Source organism: Parasteatoda tepidariorum, chromosome 2 (genome assembly GCF_043381705.1).
Source record: "Parasteatoda tepidariorum isolate YZ-2023 chromosome 2, CAS_Ptep_4.0, whole genome shotgun sequence".
NCBI lineage: Eukaryota > Metazoa > Arthropoda > Arachnida > Araneae > Theridiidae > Parasteatoda > Parasteatoda tepidariorum.
In genome coordinates, this window is record NC_092205.1 from 50,545,493 (window position 1) to 50,571,269 (window position 25,777).

The 25,777-nt window shown below is 27.6% G+C and overlaps 1 long non-coding RNA gene across 1 annotated transcript; it reads left to right on the forward strand.

The window, feature by feature from the left end:
• Positions 1-22: 22 nt before the first annotated feature.
• Positions 23-12,297, forward strand: LOC107450951 (uncharacterized). Its single transcript, XR_001585010.4, has 2 exons — positions 23-11,423; positions 11,455-12,297. It is a non-coding gene; the product is annotated as an uncharacterized lncRNA (long non-coding RNA).
• The last annotated feature ends 13,480 nt before the right edge of the window (positions 12,298-25,777 follow it).

A 25,777-nucleotide genomic window follows, 5' to 3' on the forward strand; every position in this document is an offset into this window, starting at 1 on the left:
TATATATATAATTTCTATTTCACTGAAAGTAAGAAAAAAAGACTACCTACTAACAATTTACGAAAAGCGTTAAAATGAAGTTGTTCACTTAATCTATAACTTTTTGATATCAGCCTTTTTAATTTTTTGAAATGCTTTTTTCTCATCTTTCAAAAACCGTTAAATTTTTTTCTACTATTCTAAAATCAAAACTTAAATTGGTTTCTGAACGGTGGCATCAGTCTTGGTCTTGGATTATTAAATTGTTTTATAAATATTTATTACCGACAGAAAATTAACAGGTCAATAAAGTGGGTGTGCGGCTCTTAATAATAAATTCTGTACCATTTTTAGTTACATTTTCAGAACAATCTCTATTTTAACAGAACAATCTTATATTTAATAAGCTTTCGAGTTGCATTGAGAAGAAAACCAAGAAAACTATCCAAAATTAGTCCAACAACGAGAGCAATATGACGCATATTTTACTTGAAACCTGAATATGAATGAAACAACGAAATGAAAACGAATGAAAACATATCATGCAGAACTATTATCAGTTCGGAAGAAGAGCATTGTAGAAACCAAATTGTTATATTTCGTATTTCAACCTGGTTCGCTTGATAATCTAATCCGTCCTAATTCTTACTTTATTATCGAAGTATGTTTGTTTGTTTTTCTAAAAAAAAATTTAATGTTAGTACTGTTTCTAATTTTTCGATCAAGTTTATGCAACAATTTTATGCAATGCAACTTAACTAATTTTGTTATTTGAATTGAAAGCATATGCATTTGAATTGAAAGCAAAAAATTAACTCTCAAATGTTAAAGATCAACTTTGTTTTAACATTTTTTACTGCTTTTATTTAAAAAGTGGAATTAAATCAACTCTCAAACGAATAATTTATACTTTACTTATTTTAATTATAAAGTTCATTATAAATAATAAAAAAATATTAAATAGAAAATTACGTAAATTTAATGTTAAAACAAAAGCATTCAAAGAAACCATTTTGCTCTCAAGCATAAGTTTTTTCCTGTTAGGAGTGAAATTATTGTCCTCAGTTTTAACGATATCTGTGACAAAATAATGCAAGATAATATCCATTAAACAATAGTAGCCAACGCAAGAGTCATTAAACAATAGTATCTCCAACATCATAAAAAATAATGCGCAGCAAAAATTGATTTTAAAAAATTTTAATCAACACAATAGCCATTAAACAATAGTATCTAACTCAATGGCCACTAAACATTAGAGACTAATGCAATAGCCATTAAACAATAGCAGCCAACACTCATTAAACAATAGCCAATACCTATTGAACAATAGACGCCAATAGAATAGCTATGAAACAATAGTAACTAACTCAAAAACCATCAAACAATAGTATCCAACACAACAGCCATTAAACAACAGAGCTCAATACAATAGCCGTTTAACAATAGTAGCCCTCACAAAAACCATCAATCATTAGTATAGAACACAATAGCAATTGAACAATAGAGACCATTATAATAGTCTTTATACAATAGTAGCCAACACAAAAGCCATTAAACAATAGAATCCAACACAGTTGTTATCAAACAATAGAGACCAATACAATAGCCATTAAACAACAGCATCCAACACAATAGCCATTGAACAATATGAGCCAATGCAATAGCCATTAAACAATAGTAGCAAACACAAAAGCCATCTAACAATAGTATCCATAACAATATCTATCGAACAATTGTTGCCAACACTATAGCTATCAAACAATCGTGGTCTACACAAAAGCCATTAAATCATAATAGCCATCACAGTAGACTTGCATATTCAAACTGGAGTTCTTTCTCTCAACTTTCCTTAATTTATTACTATTAATAAAAATGTAAAAGTAATTATATTAAACTAAAAAAATAATTATATTAAACTAAAAAAATAATTAATTTATAGAGGTTGGAAAAGAAGAAGGAAATGTGCAGGGTGTACCTGTAACGATGTAATTTTGGATTCTAAAGAGAAATAAACATTATAATCAAAGAGAAATATTCTTATCAAAGAGAAACAAAAAAGGTATACACATAGGTTGTCGCATTAATGCTATTTAAGCGCGAAAAGACAAAAACGCTATAAAAATCTAACAAATTACAGTAGAGCAAAGTGAAAGTAATAAACATCAAAACAGGTTTAATTAGATTTTGAAACTTGTTGGTATTTATAATAAACGTCTTTCAACTCATTTCTGTTTTCTTTCTTCCGCAATCAAACTAGCATTTTTATTTTTTACATCTTCCTTACTGCACTGCGATTAATCAGATTTCGATATCGGTTTTATTTGTTTCCTGCTTAAATATTAATTTGTGGTTCCCGAAGTGTATACTTTTTTGTTTTAATTTCTGCTAAGGATTCTAAAACTATAAATAAAGGTCAGTCTTTATGGAGCATCTTGTATATCCTGATATCGCAGTAATGTTATAGCTTTTGCTGATTAATATTTTTGAAAAAAAATTGGAATTTTTTAATCGCATTGTATTTCTTTTTTTAAAAGTATAACTTTGAATCAAGTTACTAATTATTTCACGACGTCAATTTATCATCCGCATTCAGAACTTAAATTTCATATTTATATTTATTTATAAAATTTAAATGCATTGCGTTATTCTTATTATTCTTATTATTATGATTATTATGTAGCAGTCCAAAGATATTTAATTAGTCAATGCGAACTATGAGCTTATAAACGACAGTATGTATGCTATTAAGCAGCAATATGCATTTTTTTTTCATTTTAAAAACAGATGTAGCTTATACTCTGAATGCTTTGCTGAAAACTTATAAAAACGATTGCTGAAAATATGACCGATACCAATGTAAGTAATCAAAGCCCATAAGCGCAGCTCTTACATTTAGAAAATCAGGAGTGTTTTATTGTAGGCCGTACAATTACAACTAGTAAAAAAGAAATTTACTTTTACTTTGACACTTTGTGCTTTCACATTTATAGATATTGCAAACACTGTTTGATTCAATATACAGACATGGTTTAAGTTTTAAAAAAGTTTTTAAAAAAATGCTTTACCTTTTCTATCTATGATAAAAAATTAAAAAATATCTATATTAAAAAAATGCTATCTCTTTTATTTTCTACTTGAACTGCGTGGAAAAAAACGCATATTTAAACCCAAATGCTAAGTTAAGTTTTAATCGCTAAATTAAAGTTTTTAATTTTAATTGTTTTATTATTTTTTTATCTGCAGTATAAATACAATGTATATATCATTTGTATAGAAATTAATTAATTTAAATGAGTTGCATAACGTATGTAATAGAAATTTTTTTTTAAGGTTTTTAAATAAATTTTTAATTATTCTTAATCGTGAAAATTAATATTTTTGAGGCCGAAATAAAATTAAATTAATTTTGTTCCATTAATAAAACAGTCAGCTTATTCCCACTGCCTTTAATTTCAAAAATTTAAATTCTAAAAGTAAATTTAATTTTTACCTCACAAAAAAAAAATAAACATACTGAATACTAACCTTAAATTAATCTAAAAACATTTTTTTTTCCAAATTCCAAACTCAACTTCTTTCACAAAATTAAATTTTTTAAAAATTCATATTTAAAAATGTAAATAATGTAAAGAAAATTCTACCGAATCGTCTGACCAAAAAATCACCAAACAATGTAAATAGTAAAGCTGTAGTAACAGCGAAAGAATGCTTTGCCAGTGACCAAATATGTATATAGAAACTTTTTGTCGCGTATTGTCAGGTGTTCTTTAGTTTATTGTAATATATCGTTAGATCATTAGAATAATATATATATATATATATATATATAAGCACTAAGAATGCAATCAAGTGGAAAAAGATAGAAAAAATGGAAAGCGCCTAAGCAGTAACATACCTGAAACCTTCATTAGAGGGACATCTCCTTGCAGTCAGTGCTGGAGCTGTTTCCCGCACTGCAGGACAATGGTATATGACCAGAACCAGACTTAGGTCCCCAACTGCTAAACGAAAAAGAAACGAGTCGTCCGTTTTATAAGGCATCCGAAATATCGAAGCACCAAAAGTCGAAAAGAATTATGTCTATTTAAACTCTTAGGGAGCACATTCGAGCTGTGATCAAGGTTTTAAATCAATCTAAAGGTAATCCACTAAGTCAATATTTTATTAACCAGCGTTAAACAGCCGACCCAATTTTGAGTTTACGATTACCAGTGTTCAACTCTGTAGCATTGTAATTCTAAATCCAACTCAGAAGACCAAGGAACACTTGGACCAAGCATTGGGGCAAACTAACCTTCGTGGAGGACTTCTTTGGTGGAACTTACCCACATTTATGTAACTTAGAGAGGAAAACCACGAAAATCTCCCACAATTAGCCCGATGGCAAGGGGATTCTAACCCATCATTCCCCTACCACTGAGGATATTTTACGCCAACAGTGTGGTCGATGTGATTCCAGAGCAGAAATAGTATCTACCAGGTAAGGCAGGGATTTGAACCTGGTAATCGAAGTACTTAAATAGAAGCTTAAAGATATGCAGTTGCTTCAAACGAATTATTCATCATTGCAAATTAATTTAAAGCAATTAATATTAAATAAAATTATATTTCTGAAGATACTTATAAGAATATGGAAATTCCAATAAATCTTCTCGAATCTGCATCCTTTGACTATCATCTCAGAGTTTGAGTGTTCTCTCCGTATATACTTCTACTTTCTGTGCTTTGGTACTTAGTCTGTATCTGATTTGCTTCTTATTTCCTTTTCGATGAACAATTGGGGGCTAATATCTGGTTTTGGTTATAAACCGACGGGCTGCAGAAACTGCTTTTATCTTGCACTGACTGCATGGTAAAGTCGCCCTAACGAAACTATTGTGCATGTCAGTTTTTTTTTTTTTTTGCTTGATTGCGTAATTAATGTTTCTTTTATTTTCTAATCAGCAATTTCATCATCATGTACATATCTAAAATATTATATTGATCGAGCAAATTAAGGGTCAAGTTAAAATGTATTACAAATTTGCTACTTTTCAGATTTAGCAAAGAGCATTTAATTGCTTATTTTGTTTTGAAATGATTACTTCCTCGATTTTCAGTTTCTATGCCTCTTTATCCGATATGTATACCTATTGCGCTAAAAATCAACTTAAATGATTGAAATAAATTTTTGATTATCTTTTTGACGAACTTCTTCTTAGCAAGAACGTACCCGCTGCGTCTTTCACAAAAGGAAATGAATTTCGGGAAACAATTTAATTTCAATCTTAAGAAATAATAAAGGTTTATTTTATATTTGGCAAATTCTAAAGATATGTATACACATATTACGATTGAGAACAGCAAAAAATAGTTTCAGCTATTTAGAGGGTGATCATAAAACAATTTGAGTTGTTTAGAGCTCATTTAATTGAAAATTAGTTGGTCCTGTTTGATTACTAATTTTAGGCCACCGCCAAATTGATAATAAATTTGGCTTATGCAAGCCAACTTGGTAGCCAAACATATTAGACCATGTTCAAGGTACCGTGAAAGTTTAAATAGAGTTGTAAAGTATTTTACAACAAAAATCAATTAAAAATATAAAAAAACTCGGTAAAACATTTAAGAAGCACATAATAATATTTATTTATTTTTTAAATGAAAGAAATTATTGAAAATTAATTTGCATTAAAATTGTTACGTAAGAGATATTTTCTTTCATTTTCTTTTAAATAACTTTAAAGCTATTTAAAATCAATCCCGGAATCTTGTTTTCTATGACCTAAAATAATTATCTGTGATATTTAGATAGTAGCATTTTGCCCAACCATTTCATAATATTTTGGCTCCGCATAACTTATGTTATTTTATGATAACCTTATATTTAGAAAACGGCACTTCGAGTTCTTAATCTTTTCCTAAACAAAAAATATTTTAAACATTTTCTTCAACATTGTTGCATTTTTTAAAAATTCATTTTTAAATTCATTTAATCAATTATGTAAATAATGTAATCATTTATTTTATAAAGTTTAAACCATTTGAGTCATTAAATTATAAAAAAAATGTAAAAGTTAATCTTAGGAAAATTTCTAATCTAAGAAACTAAATTTTTTTAAAAAAAACATACTTATGCACGAACTTTATGCAAAAAAAACATTTCTGGTAATATTACCACATAGTAATAAGATTTCTGGTAAACAAAAATTTATTTCGGTTAATAAAACAAAAATGGCATTCATTTAGTAATTTTTTCGTTCATATGGTTCATTTTTTCGTCAATGGTTTACGGGAATTCTGGTTTGCAAAATTATAGTTCTTGTTATAGCATTTTAAATAAAAAATATTAAACTGAAAATTAAATTTAATCAAATAAATGCTTTTTTTATGCTGTGACCTAAGGTATCACTATAAAATTACCAATTTTATCACATATAAAACCGTATTAATTTCACCAACATCATTACCAAAGCTCTTCAGAAAAAATTATCGATATTTTCGGTGTTCCCATAGAGAAATACGGAAAAATTTACCATATTCTGATAGTTGTGATCATTCAATTTTACTCAGTAAAAAGTAACTCGGTGGCTAACAATTAAAAATTTGTGAATAGTAGCATCCGATAGATAATTTTACAATTTTTCCTTACTTACTTAAAAAAATTACTTTGTTTTTAATTATTATTTTCGCCTCAGTGACATTCTAAATTCCATTTGTCTATCATTGTAATGAAATTACTTAGCAACATTTTTAAAACCCTTCTTATTAACTTTTTTTACACGTATTTTACGAGCAGTGTATGTTTTAACTCCAAACATAGAATATATATATCAGCAACCTTAATAATGATATTGTTTGATTAAACCATATTAAAGCTTTTGTACAAGTAATGTATAAATATTAAGAATAAATTTCGAAAAACTACTTTCATCTTACATACAAGTTTATTTCGTATATGTTAATGTTTTCATACATATTTTATAGAAATAAAATTGTTTTGAATGAAATTTTATAGAAACAAAATTATTTTTAAAAAATATCATCCTTCTCGGCTTTGCTAGGAATCATCAAGAAAAATGTAAAATTACTTTTAAAAGCAGTAAATCAATCTGAAATATAGTAGATCATAACCACCTACTAAAAACCCTCTAGCATATAGTATCAAGTTTGCCAAATTTAAATCTAAAACAGTCTCAAATGTCTTTTCTAATTTTAAAAAAAAGCAATCAATGGCATTTCTTTCGAAAAATCGGATGCCATTTCAGAGTGAAAAATCATTGTCAGTTTCCATTACAAAAGTTAACATTACTTTCAAGCATAGCGTTAATTTTCCTTTTTTAATACAAAACACTATATCATTTTCCAATTCAAATGTCTAAATAACATTTTATTATGCAAATATTCAATCAATTAATGTTAAAATTTAGTAATAGTTTGAAAACTAAAGTGACATGCACAGATAAAATATTTTATCTGATTATTAATTTTATTTTTGTAATAAACTGTATGATATTTTTCAAAAGCTGAAAAATATTTATTTTTGAATAAAAACATAGCAAATTACTTTATAGAATATTAGTTGAAAATATTTCAAAATAACCACATTTTAATGTAATCTATTCGTTTTTAGCCTTGTTATTTCCTCTTTATTTACTGAATGTTATTTTTTAATATAACCTTAAACGGTAAATAACTTACGCTTAAAAAGTATTTTTACGGTATTGTAAATATACTACATTCAAGAAAGCTAACTCAACTAATAAAAACCTATTTTATTCATAATTAAACTCAGTTTCAGTATACACGCTTCTTTTACCAATGAACTATTCTCAATCAAATCAAGCAAGTCATTGTTTTTCAATCTATGGCTGAATCATTTGAAGAAATTTTAAAACTACTCAAAAATTGGGGGAAATATTAACCTTGATCGTGTTTCACTTCTCAATGCTTCTTTTAATCGGAAAACTCTCCCGAAAAAGTCGTTTTATGCCAATGCAAGCCCCTCATTTGGCATAAAAATATCTACTAACTATATAAAATGAGCCTCTGCAACGCAAGCAGAGAAATAAGAAATAGTAGGAGGTTTAGGACTAAACTGCAAGCTAACACGCGCACAAAGAAGCTAGGGATTCTTTCCCTAGTGAAAGAAACACATAAAGAATGAACACATCCAGCACCATGCACAGCTGCACACTAGAAATAGAAGCTAATACCTTAAATTATAAACACTGTATATAGTATGCACATTGCACATTTAGTGTGTAGAAATGCACATTTTACTTCTTGCACAATTTGCACTCTTACCACATTCTAAGTAGATTAGAAATTATAAGTCATTTGCACTTATACTTGAAATAGATTGACGCACATGTACATGTACATAATTATGCACATTTTACTATCTCATGTGATAATATGACATGTTTATCACTTCAAAATATCGGCACACAATTAATCGGCACAGATGCACCGTATACGCTAGAACTTTCAATCGCACTTCTGCGCACTAACTGTAGTTGCACTTAGAAAATCATATATATTGCATGCGTTAGTATCAGATTTTCTTCAATGCACTTATTCTTGCTATTAGGCTATATTTATTAGATAAATCTTAGGCATGCTTTCGCTAATATAGAATTATAAGCTATTACTTCTTTTATTTTCTAATCATCTAATATAGTAGTTTGCTTGTGCGCAAATATTACAAATGCTACGAAAAGAATCTTTGACAAAATTAACGCATCTTTAAAATCAAAAAATGGAGGTCTGAGTTTACATGAATTTTTTATTTAGCCATTATTGTGAGTTTGATTGTTTAGTAGAGGTTTAAATATAACACCACTATATTCCCTAATAATACCTTATAATTGCATTTATAGCACTGTTTTAAGTTCAAATATAAAAAAGATTTTTCCCTTTTTACCGCCACGTATGAAATTTTAAACACTGTTAAAATTACCATTAATGAAATATTTACTTATTAGATCGTGTTAGTGAACTATTAAAAAAAACTAATATTTAAGTTTTTGCATGAATTTTGAGTTTAATCTTAATTTTAAAATGCACAAGAAATTTAATAAATTCGCATTTGCTAATTTTAAGACCTAATGCTGACGTAAACTATTTTTAAATAATTAATTTAAGACTTCTTTTTATCAATTTCACTACTCTTATAGTTTTTTGTAAGATTCTATAAATTGCACACGTATTACTACACGTAAAACAATTTCTTTATTTTTTATTATTATAAATTATTTTCTTTATTATTATAAACAATTTATTCAATAGGTACTTCATAAAAACATTAATACTAATAATATTTCTGTACAGTGTAACTACTAAGAAAAAAAACTATATATTTAAAGTTGTTGTTTAACTAAAATTATATAGTTGTTCAGAATAGTTACGATTATTGTTATTTTATGAAAATATTGTATACCAATTGGTGCTTCTTTATACTATTATCTGAGAGAAAAGAATTAATTGAAAACTTCTATCTTACTCTGTACTTCTTTTAATCTACTTTCTGTTTATTATATGTATATGTTTTGTAAAAATTTTTTTCAAATAATTTCTGATAAATTGACAGTACTCAAATAGATTTTTAATTTTAAACTAAATAAATTATTACTTAAAATGCTTCACGTTAGGGTGAAAATGAATAATTTGCTGTTAAAAATCAACTTGTAACAATAGTAATAGTAAAATATTGATAACTGAGATTTGTTTTGGTTTTAGAAAAAAAAACATTAATTGACTTATAAAAGTTTATGAATTTTTTAATTGTTTAGGAATTTTTTAATAAGTTTTTTTTAGTCATTTATCAATTTTCAGATTTTTCTTCGCGAAATATAATATTTTTCTAATAAAATAAAGACGTCCATGATATAAATAGTTTATATTATAACTAAACACAATTCTCAAATAAAAAAAGCTTTGGTCATTTTGCAAAAAGATACTTATTGTTTATAGAAAATTGCTGTTGTTTTTACATGATAAAGTATTTTTATTAAATGCTTTTTATTGTAGTATCATTTGTTATAATTTTTCACATTTGAAGCTAGAAAAAATTCATTCTCTGTGGATATCTTGTTCACCAAATACTTCATGTAAATTATAGTATTTATTATTTCTTTTCCCCTATACTCTTTATAAACTTACATTTCAAAGTAAATATTATTAAACCTACCATTTTCATACTTCTCTTAAAACAAGTACTTATTAAGGTATAGATTTTGACTGCATTTTATAATTCAAAAAAGATATTCTTCTGAAAAAATCGTAGACAAGACCTTGTATTAATTTAAATTAAATAAAACGACGAATAGTAAAATGCCTTAAAACCTTTAAACATTTTGAACAGGAATTCTAAACAATTTTCTGCCTACATATTCAAAATTAATCCCGTTTATGTTTATTAGTCATTTTTCATTGCTAGGTTTCAAGATACAGAACTTAGTGTTTCAAAACTAATAAAGAAACTTTCTTTAAACGAAAACATTCAACACGGAAATTTTACGCGTTGCGTTTAAAAAATGAAAATTTACAATATATTTCATTAACAATACATGAATATAAAGTCTAAATACGTCATCAAAGAAATTTTTAAGTAATAAAAACAAACTTTGATTCAACTTTTTATAGAAGAAACTCTAAATTAATTTCCTTTGGGGATAATTGGCAGATATAGCAAATGTCGGGTAATGTTACGCCAACTTCTTGGGGAGATAGAGCCGCATCATTAGGATTAAAATTGCATAGGAAACCATGTCCGGAAAAGTCATCGTACGCGGTTATGGGCGTTTTCCTATCATGAAATGTTTCTTTTTCCGCTTATAAGCAGGTCATAATAAGGCTATGCCTCAGACGCGTATGATAATAGTTCCGCGCAACATTTCCTATGGAAGTTTAATACTGGTGATGTGCTCCTTTAGAAGTTTGTCGCAATAATTACGCGACATTATTTTTAGCGTTTTCAATCTTGCACATTTCGCCAAAAATAGTAGCTTCAGTAGCAAAACAAATTTCAGATTTGAAATCCCCACACCCAAATAAGGCAATATCAAGAATTCGTATAAGTGCAGCAAAAACTTGTACCCAGTATAATTACTTTTACTTCAATCCGAAGATTTTTGTGAATAAAACACATTTCAACCAAAAGTACATCTACTCAAAGCAATTTGATTCTGAAGATGTGTATTTTAAATTACTTCTACGGTTCTTTACTGGTCTGTTATTTTACAGTTTAATAAAGGGGTATAAGCAACAATAGATTTACAATAGTATAGCAAAATTTACAATATATATAATTGATTATAAAAAAACCTATTTAATTTAATTATACATTCAAGTGGCATGTTAAAAATTTACAATAATGGGTCTAAATTTACACTAATAACTAATTACAATAGAATAACTACATTTACGATAGTGAAAATAAATTTCCAGTTGTACTTAAGGTACTGAAATAAATTTCCAGTTGTACTTAAGGTACTCAAATAAATTTCCAGTTGTACTTAAGGTACTCAAATAAATTTCCAGTCTAACTAAAGATACTGAAACCCGAATTGCAATAATTATTGATAATTAATGAGTCACTAATTTTTTAATGAAAAAAATTGCCAAGCAAAATAGCTTGATTCTGAAAATTTATAGCATTGCTTGAAATTTCAAACATGCTGATACAGAGATTAATGACCATAACTGTGAAAACTTCTGCCCCACTTACATTAATAGTCGAGGTAATTGGTCAAGGCCCACTGAGCCATTCATCTGGCACTGGTACCAATCTAAGTAACATCAGGCAGCTACTTGACTTGGCCGCCTGCGTTCTATTAAGCCCGTAGATTCAAAGGCTTTGAAAATATGAATAAACCGACCTTTTTAAATTTTTAGCTCTAAGTATTGCTTAATTTTTTAATAGTGTGAAACAAAATTTCTTCAGAATTATATCGAGTCCTATCAGCCATTCATTATATTTCTTCTTTCAAATAAAACTTTTACTGATACATTAAACTATTCAAACATCTTCATTAAAATTTATTCACAAATATTTGAGTAAATGAACAATGAATGAATGAATAATTTAAGACAATTATTAGCTGCATTATGAAAATTTGTGTTTATTTTTTATAGTTAAGACACAATAAAATAATATTTCCTTTGAAATGTATAACTATCTGTAATTTAAGTTTTGTATGATTGGAAAATTATGTACAATCCATGAGAAAGTATATTTTTCCTCCTGCTATTTTTCTGCCTCAAGTAAACCTGTAAATGTTGTACGTGGTTGTTCTCAATAAACAACAAAACCTGGCTTCGGTCTGGACAACATATTGTGCTTGTTTTATTTACAGTTTTTACTAATAAATTTCATGTTGCGCATGTGATACAGTACTTCAAAAGTTATTTACGACACTGTACCTCTGAGGTAACACTGTATCATCTTCTGTATACACTACCGTGCAATTGAAAAAGCAAACGCAAATGCCTCACGGTAATTTTCGAGAAAATTGGCTTAACAATATATTTTTTCTTTCGCTATTGCTGTGCTAAAATAGAATTTAAAATAACTCATAAAACAAAATTTAATTTTGTTAAAAAATTTGCAATAAAGCTCATCTTACAAAAAGGCCATTAAAAACCAATTTTGAATTTTTCGATTAAAGAGAGAGAGAGATTTTATGGCGCAGTTTAATTTCAAATGAAAACAGAGATCAGTTTAAAATAATTGTTATTTAACCAGCAATTTTAGAATAACAATAAAAATAAGGGTTTGAAACTATGCATAAATTAATAACGAAAATATTTTTAATTATTTATATTATTAAAAAAGTAATCATTATAATAAAATATAAATTGATCTGTCTTTGGAGAGTGGTGAGCGAACAATGCATAATTTATCTGTCAAGCAATTTAACACATTTTAAGATACTCGAATATCATTTTTCTAGGTCAATTTTTGTTAAATAATCTAACTCCAGATTTTTGAATAACATAAAGTCATTCATTTTTATCAGACATAATTCATGTAATGAACTTTATATGAGATATATATCAGAACTTTTTATGATTAGAAAAAAATAATAATATCAACAACAAAAAAATAAGAAGAAGAATTTACCCATAAGCAGATAAGTCCCTGCTCATCAGTTTAGTCTTGAATCTAAAAACTGAACTGTATGATTTTCTGATTGCCTCCATTTTTTTGGACAAAATTTTAAAATTTGTTAAGTCATTGAATATTTCCTTAAATTCTTCATGGGTAAGTAGGAAACAGAGTATGCCTTAACTGATAAAATTGTTACATAAAGCCAATTTTTATTTTTAAAAAAATTGTACTTATGGACATTTTCGTCAAAAATATTAAGATTTAAGCTGTAAATTATTATAAAATAAATATGAAGTCTGATGATTAGACCATTCATCATTTAACACAATAGATCAGGAAAAATTTTTTAGTTTTTTTTTTATTTCCAATGGCAGATTACAGACAGTAACAGCATACATAAACATCTAAAAATAAGAACCGAAACAAAAAATGCTGCAACAGAGCCCAATTTTTAAAAAAAAAAATTTAAAAAAAATAATAACTTAAAAGGATTTTTTTTTAAAAAAAATAACTTATAATGATAACTTATAGCTTTGAGAAAGGAAACTTTCATAACGATTTTTGAAAACTTTCCACATAATCAAACTTTAAAGTAAAAAGATATTTAATTTTAATATATTTAGGTATCCATGCCTTGTTTCAGTACGTAAAGCAAACACAAATCGAAAAAAAAAATCCTAATTATGAAAATTTGGTCTCCGAAGTCATTTAGGCACCCTAATCAATTATGGAGCTTAAAAGACAAAGGATATGAAGTGACAGTTTTGGCAAAATTGAACTCTTTTCGCAAATATAACAAAACTGTTATCATTCAACGCAGACAATTGACAAAAAGATTTTTTTTTTTTTTTTTTTTTTTTTTGTATCTGTCAAGCAGATGTAAGAAAATATCACTTTAAAAATGGTGTAAAAGAACTAGAAATAAAAATGACGCGAACATAAAAGCAATATGAAATATTTCAATATAATAATCCGCACAATTCATAAAAATATTAATCAGACATTGACAGCATGACCAATTTTTAAACGGAAAACACAAATATGAGAACCAAAAAGTGAAACAGGTGGTTTAATCATACCCAAAATAAAATACTAGAATATTACACTACAGGGTATGATGACAAATTTCTGATTTGTTAGTATTACATCTAAACGTGATAAACTGGTCTAATTATTATCAACATTCTCAAAACCTATAGAATGCGCCCTATTTCTTAAATATTCAAAAAGTTTAAGTATTTCCAAAACGGTTAGGGTATACTTTGAACTATGTTGACTAAAACAAGAAAACAATGTAAATAATTCTATAATTTCGGTTCGCTAAACAAGAACTTCCCTCAGTTTCTGAACACCCCAATATCTAAGCACCTCAGTGTCTAAATACTAAACACCAAATATGACTAAATACCATTTAGTATTCAGACACTTAGGAAGGTTCTTGTTTATAAAACCAAAACTACAGTATTTTATTACTGATTACTGTACTTTCATTCGTGATTTATTGACGCTTCTTTATTTTATTTATCTTAAATATTATTGAATTTTAAGCAAAAGAACGAGTGCAAAGATCAGTAAATAAATTTCTGTGCAAGAAAATGGTATAAATAAATAACTTAATACCAATTCTAAACACTTAAGAAAGAGGGAAGTATTTCAGATTTTCTTCTCTCCAGACATAGATATAATATTAATTATAACTATAAATTTATTTATAATTAAATTCATTTTAAATTTGATAGCAGAAAAAGTTACAAAAATTAAAATAAAAAAGATTTTTTTTGCCATATACGCGGGAAAGGGACCCAGTAAGTAAAAGTGTTATACCGCATTTATGGCTGCATCAATACGTTAAGAGTTAATCTTTAAATAATAATAAAATTAAAAGAGCTAAAAAAGAACTGTAGCAGCGTATATGATATATATCTGAAATATAATTAGTGCACAATTTACCAAAAATTCCAATTAAACTCAAAAGAACTCGTAGAACATCGACATTTTTTAAACTAAAACCAAGAAATGAGGAACTATGAAATTCAAAAACTAATGAAACAAATTATTCTAAATTAACCCAAAACGGCATAACCTTGCCTTAGTAAGTTCAAACACACAATTTAAGCTTCTTGAATCAACAGATTTAATTAAAAGATAGCAGTTTATTTAATCAAATATTTTTCACAATTAGAACTTAAAACTTCATTTACTTAAGTTAAATATTTAATGAAATATTTTAGCAACATAAATTTAAAATAAAACTTAGGTTTCTCAATTTAAGATTATTTTTTATACTTAATTTACTTGTTCTAGTACATTTTGATTGATGTTCAAAATAGATAGGAAACAATAACTCACTTATCTGAAAAAGGACGTCGGACGCGTAAATAACTGTGAGTCAAAAATTGTACAATTAAGCATTACACATGTTAAAAGGTATAGCTGATTTTAATTTTACAGTGAAATCATAAATGTACAGTGCGTCTAAAAAAGTTTCTAGGACTCAATCTGAATGTCTCAAAGGGGTTACCTCAAATATGCTTACTAATTAGTGCAGACTATATTTCAAGTTACGAAATCAGACACAAAAACGTACTTTCTCTGAATAAGCATACCTTTTTTCAACGAATTCGGAATTCTGACCCCCAAAATATAGAAGGTAGCCGCAATCTGGGAAATATGGTTCCAAGTCAGTGGTTTGGTTAAAAAAATTTCAATTCGCTTAAAAAATTTTCGAGATATAGCGAAATAAGCAAAAAGTGAAATTAACATTAAGGGATCCAAACTTTGGAGTGCTCTCCTGACAAAAATATTGGGACCATATTTTCCAGATTGCGGCTGCCCCCATATATTTTGGCGGTCAGAAACTCGAATCCGTCGAAAGAAAGGAATATTTATTCAGATAAAGTACGTTTTTGTGTCTGATTTCGTAACTTAATATATCGTCTGTACTTATTAATTAGCATATGTAAGGTCACCCTCTCGAGTCATTAAGATTGAGCTCTAGAACGTGAAGATCCAATCATTAGATCAAAAGTTATTAAGGGTTGTCCGTTTCTTTTCTTTTCTTTTCTTTTGCGCACTACAACTATTTGACTTTTCATAACTTGTTTAAAATTCAGCTGAGCATATTACGTGAAATAAAATTCAACTGGGCTTATTTAACTGAGTTTAACATAAGCACAGATATTATTTGAATATTTACACAATTGCGAAACGATGCTAAAATCTTTTATAATTTAATTTTTCATTAATTAAATTTTTTTTAAATACTATACCGTCTGGCACACATATTAAATGTCAGAAAAATTATGTTAATAACAATAAAACGCTTTTAATAGACAGTCAAATATGCTATAAAAAAACATAGAAGATTGAAGAAAATGAATCATAAAACCATTTTTAAATTTAAAAAATACCCAATTTTTTGCATTTTTATTTAAATAATAATTTTAACAAAATAATATTTACCATTATTTAAGAGCTAGTATGAATTTTTGCCACACACTATACTCCCACCGATTACCAAGTTTAACTTAATAGGTTTATCAGAAGACAAGCATTCTTGCACACCAGATTTAAAAAAAAAATTAAGAAAAGTTGATTTAAAGATAAAACTTAAAGCTTATGTCGTGAAACGAAATAGCTGAGTTGACAGACGAATGCCAATTAGTAAATGGGTGTGTCATTTTCTGTTTTCAGAGATTGAGTTACAGTATTTTTTCATTTTTTACATCATCTTAGGTTTGGTGTCAAATTGCTCAGAATAAAACAGATAACAAGTCATGACCTTTTTCTTTTTTCACGAAACGAAAATTTTGAGATCTTTTATAACCGAACTTCATCAAACCATCTAACCACTAGACCTCTTAAAACTATATAACCTTTTAACTTCTAATCTATGAATCCTAATGATAGATTAGAAGCTATAGTAAACAGAGTGTGAGGTGTCTTTCGATCTATCACAAAATACAACCCTTCTTTTTTTTCTTTCTTTTTTTTTGCTTTCTGTGAAACTTTCCGTGATATTTCAAGTTGTAACTGCAGTCTTGGAAATATTTAAATTCGTAAAAAACGGTTTGATTTAATACCACATTAAGTTACAACCATTTCTACGATACATTATTTACGGCACTGATATGGCCCATCTTTAAAATTATGTTATATGGTTTTTTTCTTTGGGTGTTATTTTTGATTATTGAGAAATTGAATTTTGGGAAAAATTAGTACTCCCAAAAAATACGGATAAAAGCAATTGAATAAAAAAAAAAGAATTTCAACTGCTGTGACAAACAACTATGCATAGTGATTAAATGGTTTTGCTAAAGAGAAGTAATAATGAGAAAGTTATATTTCCGAAATAACGTTTGAATTGACAAATAACATGCTTTGAAAAGTAGGAGCTAAACAAAGACGACCTAAATTATCTTCCTTGAAAAAACAGAATACAAGAGTTCAGAAAAAACTTAGTTTGAATAGACATACTGAAGAATTTTAAGGTCAATTCTGGAATAACATTAAATGTGCATTAAATTCTACTATGTGCTATTGTCTCGGAAAGTATTTAGCCTATTTTTTAAGGGCACCCTGTATCTCTGAGTTCAGTTTTATCTTGAAGCTGCCTGAACGATAAATTAGATTATGTCAAATTTGTTTTATTTTATTCCATTTGTTTTATATTAACCAATTCTAAGTTTACGACTATCAATCTTTAAATCCGTAGCCTTATAACTTTAAACCTAACCCAGAAAACAAGGGAATTCATGGAGAAAGCATTGGGGCAAACTAGCCTTCGTGGAGGACCTTTTAATTTTACAAATCCTCATTTGCTTTACATGGAGAGGAAAACCAAGAAAACATGCAGCGGCTACTGGATTTTAACCACTGAGAATATTTTACGTCAACACTGCAGTTGGAGCAAGCCGATAGCAGAATTCGGATCAATCAGCCACCGCTGGGATTTGAACCTGGGTTATCCCATTGGGAGGCAATTGCTCTATCCCCTGAGCCACGTGACTCGACGTTATATTTACTTTTAAGGAAAAACAAATCAAGGTTTTAATGTTGACAAAATTTGAAACTTTTATTAACCGCAAACTAATACAGCACGAGCAAAATTTTAAACTTTCAAAAAATGCTTTTTTTTAAGTAAATAAAAGAAGTAATAAGAAATTAAAGTACATGTCAAGATGTCTTCTTATCTTTATACAACATTATTCAGATAAATCAGTAGTTAATTCCTTCTCATTTAGCATCAAATATCCATTTAAAGCATTTAAGCTACGAGAGACATGAGAGTGTCAAAAGTTGTTTTGTTCTTTTCTTCTTTTTTTAAAAAAATCTTTTTACTATTTTTTAACTTTCTTCGTTCCTACTTATTCAATTTTTTTTTTATCGTTCCTGATAAATTACCTATTTCACGGAGATCTGGGAATGAAGCAGGTGACTTTAAAATGTTTATTCCATTATCATCCAGCCATTTTGTGGTATATCTTGAAGTGTGAGGGCCATTTTGTGGTATATCTTGAAGTCTCATTGTTACAAAAAGCAGTGATGGTAAAGTGTTTCCACAGTAGGAAGGTGGAAAGAAACTGTTTTTATTTCCTCAGAAATTTTTTTTCGTACTAAGCATAATATTCTAAGCTTCTCTAAGCATAATATTCCAAATCAAATGCTTCTCTAAGGTCTAAAAGTAGAAATACTACAACTTAAAATACCAACTATAAAATTTTAAGTCTCAAATATTATTTTAAATCTTTCATAAATATTCAATCAACGAAGCCAACAGTAGATAAAACGCTTAATTTTCCGGAACAAACGCAATTCACAATAAAAGTGAAAGTTTCCATTAGCGTTTGAATCATTTAGACAACAAAGTCAACTCCTTCCTAATGAACTTTAGGGAGCTCCCAATGTAGGTGACACGCGAACACATCAAAGACACACGGAAAAGAGACATTCACTGGGAATATCGCCGGAATTTAAATATCGTTAATTGAATTACGGACAGCATTCACGGAAAAATGTTCTTTTCATTAGTGGCGCTTTGTGAATCATTCCCGGATGGTTCCATAACTAAGCTGATGAATACGGCGGGACACTAATTATGTATGTAATCAAATTAAAGCTTATTTAGGCTGCTCATCCGAACTTTGCCAATGAATGATATGTTATGTTAGATACTTATTGGAATTGGAGCGAATTCCAAATATTATTTAATGAAATTTATTTTAGTTGTCACCTAAGTTAGTAACCTAGGGGGAATTTTTATTATTCCATAAAGCTCAATATCATTAGCATCTGATGTGATATTATTATTTTGAATTGGATTCTTCTTCAACAATGGATTCAACGTGGCTGCTTTTATTTATTTTTTTCTGAGTGGTATAAACTTTAAGATGAGATGAAGACTTTAAAAAAACGGTTTTGGAGTTTTATAAAAGCAAAATTGATAAATTAAGAAAATATGTGTATAAATTAATTTTTAAATAATTGGGACTTTACAACAAAAACAATTCGGAATTCAACGCAACTATTTTTTTTCATTTCTGTTGTGTTTTAAAACTTTAAAATGAGATGAAGACTTAGAAAAAAGGCTTTTGAAACTTTAAAAAAGTTATATTAAAAAATTGAGAAACATGCAAAAAAGTAGTAAACTGCATAAATTGTAAATATTGTTTAATGAAATTTGTTTTAGTTTGGACCTAAGTTATTAACCTAGGGGGAATTTTTATTATCCCATAAAGCTCAATGTCATTAGCATCTGATGTGATTTTATTTTGAATAAGATTTTTCTCTAATAATTGATTCAACATAACTATATATTTTTTTTTTCAGTGGTGTTGAAAAATTTTAAGAAGATATGAAGAGAGAGATTTTGAATAATTCCTTCGGATCTTTATAAAAGCCAAGTTGATAAATTAAGAAAATATTTGCATTATTAATTTTTAAATAATAGGAATTTTAAAACAAAAACAATGGGGATTTCATCGAAGCTAATTTGTTTTATTTATGATGTGTTGAAAACTTTAAGAGGGGTTAAAAAAATTAGGAGCTTTACAAAAGCTAAATTAATAAATTGATAAACTTGAGAAATGTACAAAAAAGTCCTAGTAAGCATAACAAAATTGTTTTTTAAAAATATTTAAAGCTAATCTACACTTAGGGACTTAGTCAATAAGTGTTATATTATGTTAGTTACTTATTTGAATTGGTGCAAACTGCAAATATATTCGTTTTTAGTTGACACTTACAGATAGTAACCGAAGAGAAATTATTATTATCCTATAAAGCTCAATATCTTGGGCATATGATGTGGTAGTATTTTTTTTAATTAGATTCTTCTGTAACAACTGATATTTATCATTTTTGTTGTGTTTAAAAACTTTAAGATTAGATGAAGACTTAAGAACACTCTTTAAAAACTTTATAAAAGCCAAACAGTTAAATTAGGATTATATTTGCATAAATTAATTTTTAAAATATGGGGATTTTAATACAAAAAGGGTTGGCAACTTTGATACGAAAAGAACATCTAAATCCCTTGTAAGTTGCATATCAAAATTGATTTTATAAGCATTTTTTTCAATTTTACGCATAACTAAATTTTAGTACTAGTAAATGACATGTTATTTCTTATGGTATATTCTATGTTCGTGTTAATGGTGATTTCTGAATATTATTTTATAATATCTGTTTGGGTTGACACTGAACTTAATATCCTAGATGGAATTTTTACTGTCTTATTAATTTCAACATGATTGACAACTTGTATTCATAAGAATATTATTTTTTTAATTAAATTCTATTTAACAATTACTTCAAAGCAACTTAACTATTAATAATTTAGTATCGAACAATTTTAAGATAAGACTTTGAAAGGAATCCCTTAGAACTTTATAAAAGCTAAGTTTATTAATTACTAAAATTTTGTCATAAATTATTTTTTTTCTTTGAGGTGAGTTAATATTTTTTTTAAATTATCCAAAATAAATAATAAGCTGAGCAAAGAAATTGCTTTTTACGGTCTATTTCATGCTTATTCAAACTGTTTTAATTTTGCCAATAAATGACATGTTAGGTTAGTCACTTCTTTTATTTAGAATGTATTGCTATTTTAATTGATTGAAATTCGTTTTGGTTAATACGTAGTAAAATAGAAGTAATTTTTATAATCCTATAAACTTTATAGCATCTTGTGTGCTGTAGTGATCTCCATTATTACTTTGCTAAGGATTCATTTTAACCCTTTGATATTTAACAAATAAATACTGCTTTTTTACTGTGAAATGTTCCTAATTTAAATACAATTTAAATTAGCTCTGGTTTTAAAATTGTATATTTTCAAAAATACATATTTTAAGGAAGTTACTTTGAATATTTCACCTTATTTTTATATATCAAGAGATAAAGTACTACATATACAGTTTGAAGAAATCAGGAACATAGCAAAAATAGAAATTTTTATTTAAAATATCTCTAAACACAAAATGCAATACTTTGAAGTCAGTTTGCACTAAATAAATAAAATATATTTACGATACTCGAAACTAAGTAAAAAAAATTCTTTAATGCAAAAAATATAATTTTTTTACTTAAAATGTCTCTTTTGTTAAAGGAGAATATAAATTTTTTTAAATATTATCTCAAGCTAAAAAATATTTTTATAAAGAAATTACAAATGATTGATGAGTAACATGACTTTTCAATAGAGTATAGCTTTTTATAGGAAAAGATGTAATTCGCAGTTTATTAATTAATACTGATAATACAAATTTTTATTTGGTTAAATATGAGACTTTCTTACATCTTTGTACTGATAGTCTATAATGATAATACGGCTTTTAATTTTAAATAAATATTAAACTTCTTTACTCCGTTGTACTCATACATAAGTGTTACACTACGCAGCGATAATATATCTCTTTACTTAGTTAAATAAGAAACTTCTTAACCTCTCTGTACTTATACATAAGTGTTACTGAGTAGTGAAAATGCAGTTTTTATTTAGTTAAATATGAAACTTCTTTGTACTATTATATAAGTGTTAACTTGTAGTAATAAAATACAGCTTTTTATTTTGTTAAATCTGAAACTTCTTTACTCCTTTGTACTAATACAAGAGTGTTGGTCTGTAATGATAATGCAGGTTTTTATTCAGTTAAATATAAAACTTCTTTGTACTAGTACATCAGTATTAGTCGGTGACAATTTTTATATAACATTAAAAAACTAAAAGATCGAGACTTTTGTTGTATTTTCTAAACACACGGTAGTAAATATATTTCAGCATCAAACTTAAATATTTAAATAATTTTACTAAAATTATTTTAAATTAAATATTACGTAATCACTTATCTATTAGTATCGTAAAATTTACGCTTAACCAATTTCTACTACCTCTTTTCCTTTTGATCAGATATCACATATCACAACTCTCACAGGCACATCAAACAAAAGTATATCAACGCATATTTCATTAAAGACCTCTTTTTGTTGTGCATGATAGAGAAAAAGAATTTCGTAAAATCAGTGTAAATAAAAGTATTCCAACGAATATTTCAACCGATATTACATGTCCTCGCTCCCCTCCAAAGTAATCGAACATTGGATTTCTTCACTTCTTTGCACACAGCAACTCCAAAGAACATATATGTGGCTTCAAAAGATTAAAACCTACACCTGACAAGCTGTATGAAATGGAACAACTACACGGTCTGCCGTACAAGATTTTATTTGTAGGTTTGCGTGCTATACATGGAAGTTTTTCGAACAATCTTTTTGCAATCTCGAAACTTCTATTGGAAGCCATGATGGTGTATATTTATATAAATATATACAAGTATTTTTCTTTTATTTCCTTCTATTCATATTCAAATAACTACCTCTCTTTCTCTGAACTCTATTCACAAAAGTTCCAATGTCATTCAAGGAATTCTGAGTTGGCATTCTTTTTTCTTTTTTTTTTCGTGTTGTAAAGCTGGAATGCTCTTTGAATCACGGAAAAGATTGAAAAAAGCAATGTTGGAATGTGTCACGATACGATTGAAATATAATCCTGCTTGGATTAATATAAATATATTCTATTCTAGTTTTGAATGATGTTGTTTTTTGGCGTAATTCTCAAAAGAAAAAGTCGCTGCTGTCTAATCTCGAAAGCTCTCATGAGTGACAGTTTATTTAAAATGTTAAACTTTTATTGATTTTGTTCAAGAGTTATACGATCACTTGAAACTACTACGTGTATATTACTTGGACTTATATAAATGTATTCTATTAAAATTTTAAATTATGCAATTTTGGCGAAAACTTTAAAAAGGAAAAAGTCGCTCCAGTCTAATCTCGAAACTTTTTACGAGTGATAGCTTATATAAAATGCTCTTGGTTTTTTTGGGGGGAGATATACGATTTAAATATAATCGTGCTATGATTAATATAATATTGTTCTATTGCTTTGAATGATGTTGTTTAGGCGTATCTCTCAAAAGAAAACAGTCGCTGAAATTCTCGAAACTTCTCAAGAAAAATATTCTTTTTTAAAATTAAAACTTCACAGCTTCTTTCCAGAGACTACTATTATCCAAAAATATAAAGCATGAACTAATTTAAATTGCTTACTTATTAATAACAAGAATATTTTTAGCTAATATTTTTTTTCAAAAACATGATTCGATAGTTAGAATATTATTACAGCTTGTTTAAAGTTTTCAAAAAATATTTGAATATATTTCCGATGCATCTAAAAATATTTTAATGCCATTAGACGCACAACGTTAAAATTGCTATAACTTCAAAATGCCCGCATGCGTTTATTTTGGTACAGTTATTTTTATAAACAAGAAAATCGCAAAGATTGGAATGGGTACATACCAAGACATGTATACAGGTTATTATTTAAAATATTAATATACATGTATATTACAGTTTTGAAATATTTTAATAGCTTAAATTTAAAAAAATTAATTATTATTATTATTTTGTTAAAAATATCTGAGGCGTATCAAGCTTTATAAAGAACTAGCTGAATATCTATAATCAATACTATGAAATCATGCACAAAATGAAATGCATATACCGACATAATTAATTGAACTGAAATAATTCCCTTTTTTTATTCCTATGACTTTATATTATCAGATTAAGCAAAACTTATTTTTAGAATTTCATTCCTTCAAAGTAAAGATAAATTATATTTAGTGTAATTTTGCATAATGCTGTTACTCGAGATCGTATCCAGACAGTCAAAAATTACAACAATCAATAATTTTATCCTGTATATCCCTTTCAATGGGCAATAAAAGAACATTTCTACTGAATATATTCAGCACTTATTTAAAAACACCAATCACCATAATAACAGTAGTACATCTTACTAAAATGAATTAAACATCATTAGTGTCAATAATAATAAGGTCATTTCCTTACGATTTTTTCTCAATGAAGAAGCTTTTAATTTAGCTTTTTAGTACAAAAACTATTTTTTCATTTCTATTTGAACATATTACAAACTAAGGTAAACAACGTTAAAGAGCACAAAAATATTTTCAAATGCAGACAGCTCAAATGGCAACCTTCATCAGTGCAACAGGATGTTGCACTGATGAAGGTTGCCCTTTGAGCTGTCTGCATTTAATAATATTTTTGTGCTCTTTAACGTTGTTTACCTTAGTTTGTATTTTTAGCACAAAGGTCTCCCACTTGTGTATTTATTTGTACTTATTACCAAAATTAATTAAGCATCATTGGTTTCAACAACAATATGGCAATTTTTCGCAATTTATATACACGAATAAGTACCTATTCTCCATTAATTTAGCATTTCAATGGGGGAAAATTTACTTTCATCACATACCTATTACCAAAGTTAGTTAATTGTAATTTTTAAAAAAAATTATTAACAACATTAAAGTTTTTATAATCATTTTTGGCGAATGATCTAATATCGATACTTACTTCAAAGGTCAGAAAAATCGCTAAATTATCATTGGCGTCATTAATGCTTAATTGAACAAGACATTAAATATTTATGGTTTTGCTGTTATAAATATTATGTTAATGAGAACCTAATTTACCAACGGGTATAATATAGGTATTGTGGCAATAACTTTTTTGATTCCCACATGAAACGGATAAGTACCCTAATATCACCATCCTACACATTCATTGCCCCTAATACACAGCCTTAATTATTTTAATATTTCTTATATATTCCGGTGCAGCTTTATACCATTAGTTTATCAATTATCTGAGTCAGAAATTGTGCTCACGAAAAAAAAGATTAACGACGCATATGTTATCACGTTAAACGTGATATTCAGAATTTACCATGACTTTCACATGGCTTAATAGATAACTTCAATTTTATTCCATTGATTCTTGTTGAATTTCAACTAATTAAGTTTATAGAAGCACACCATAAAAGAGTATCAATATAAGAAACACGTAATTTTATATACCTTTTAAAATGCGAATTTTATGACGTCATACCCATAAGTTGGAAATTGCAAGCGTATGTTCCTTTTGATAACCTAAGATGGGAAACTTAAGATAAAGAATTCATAAGAAGTGCGAAAATCCAATAACATTTTTCGCCAACTCAGGCATTTACAGGGCAGTTTTGTTGGCCTCTCTTTCTGGGGCACCATATTAGGTGGGCCAACGTTGCTCCCACAATAAGGACAGATAGTACAGAGAAGGAAAGAACATCCATGC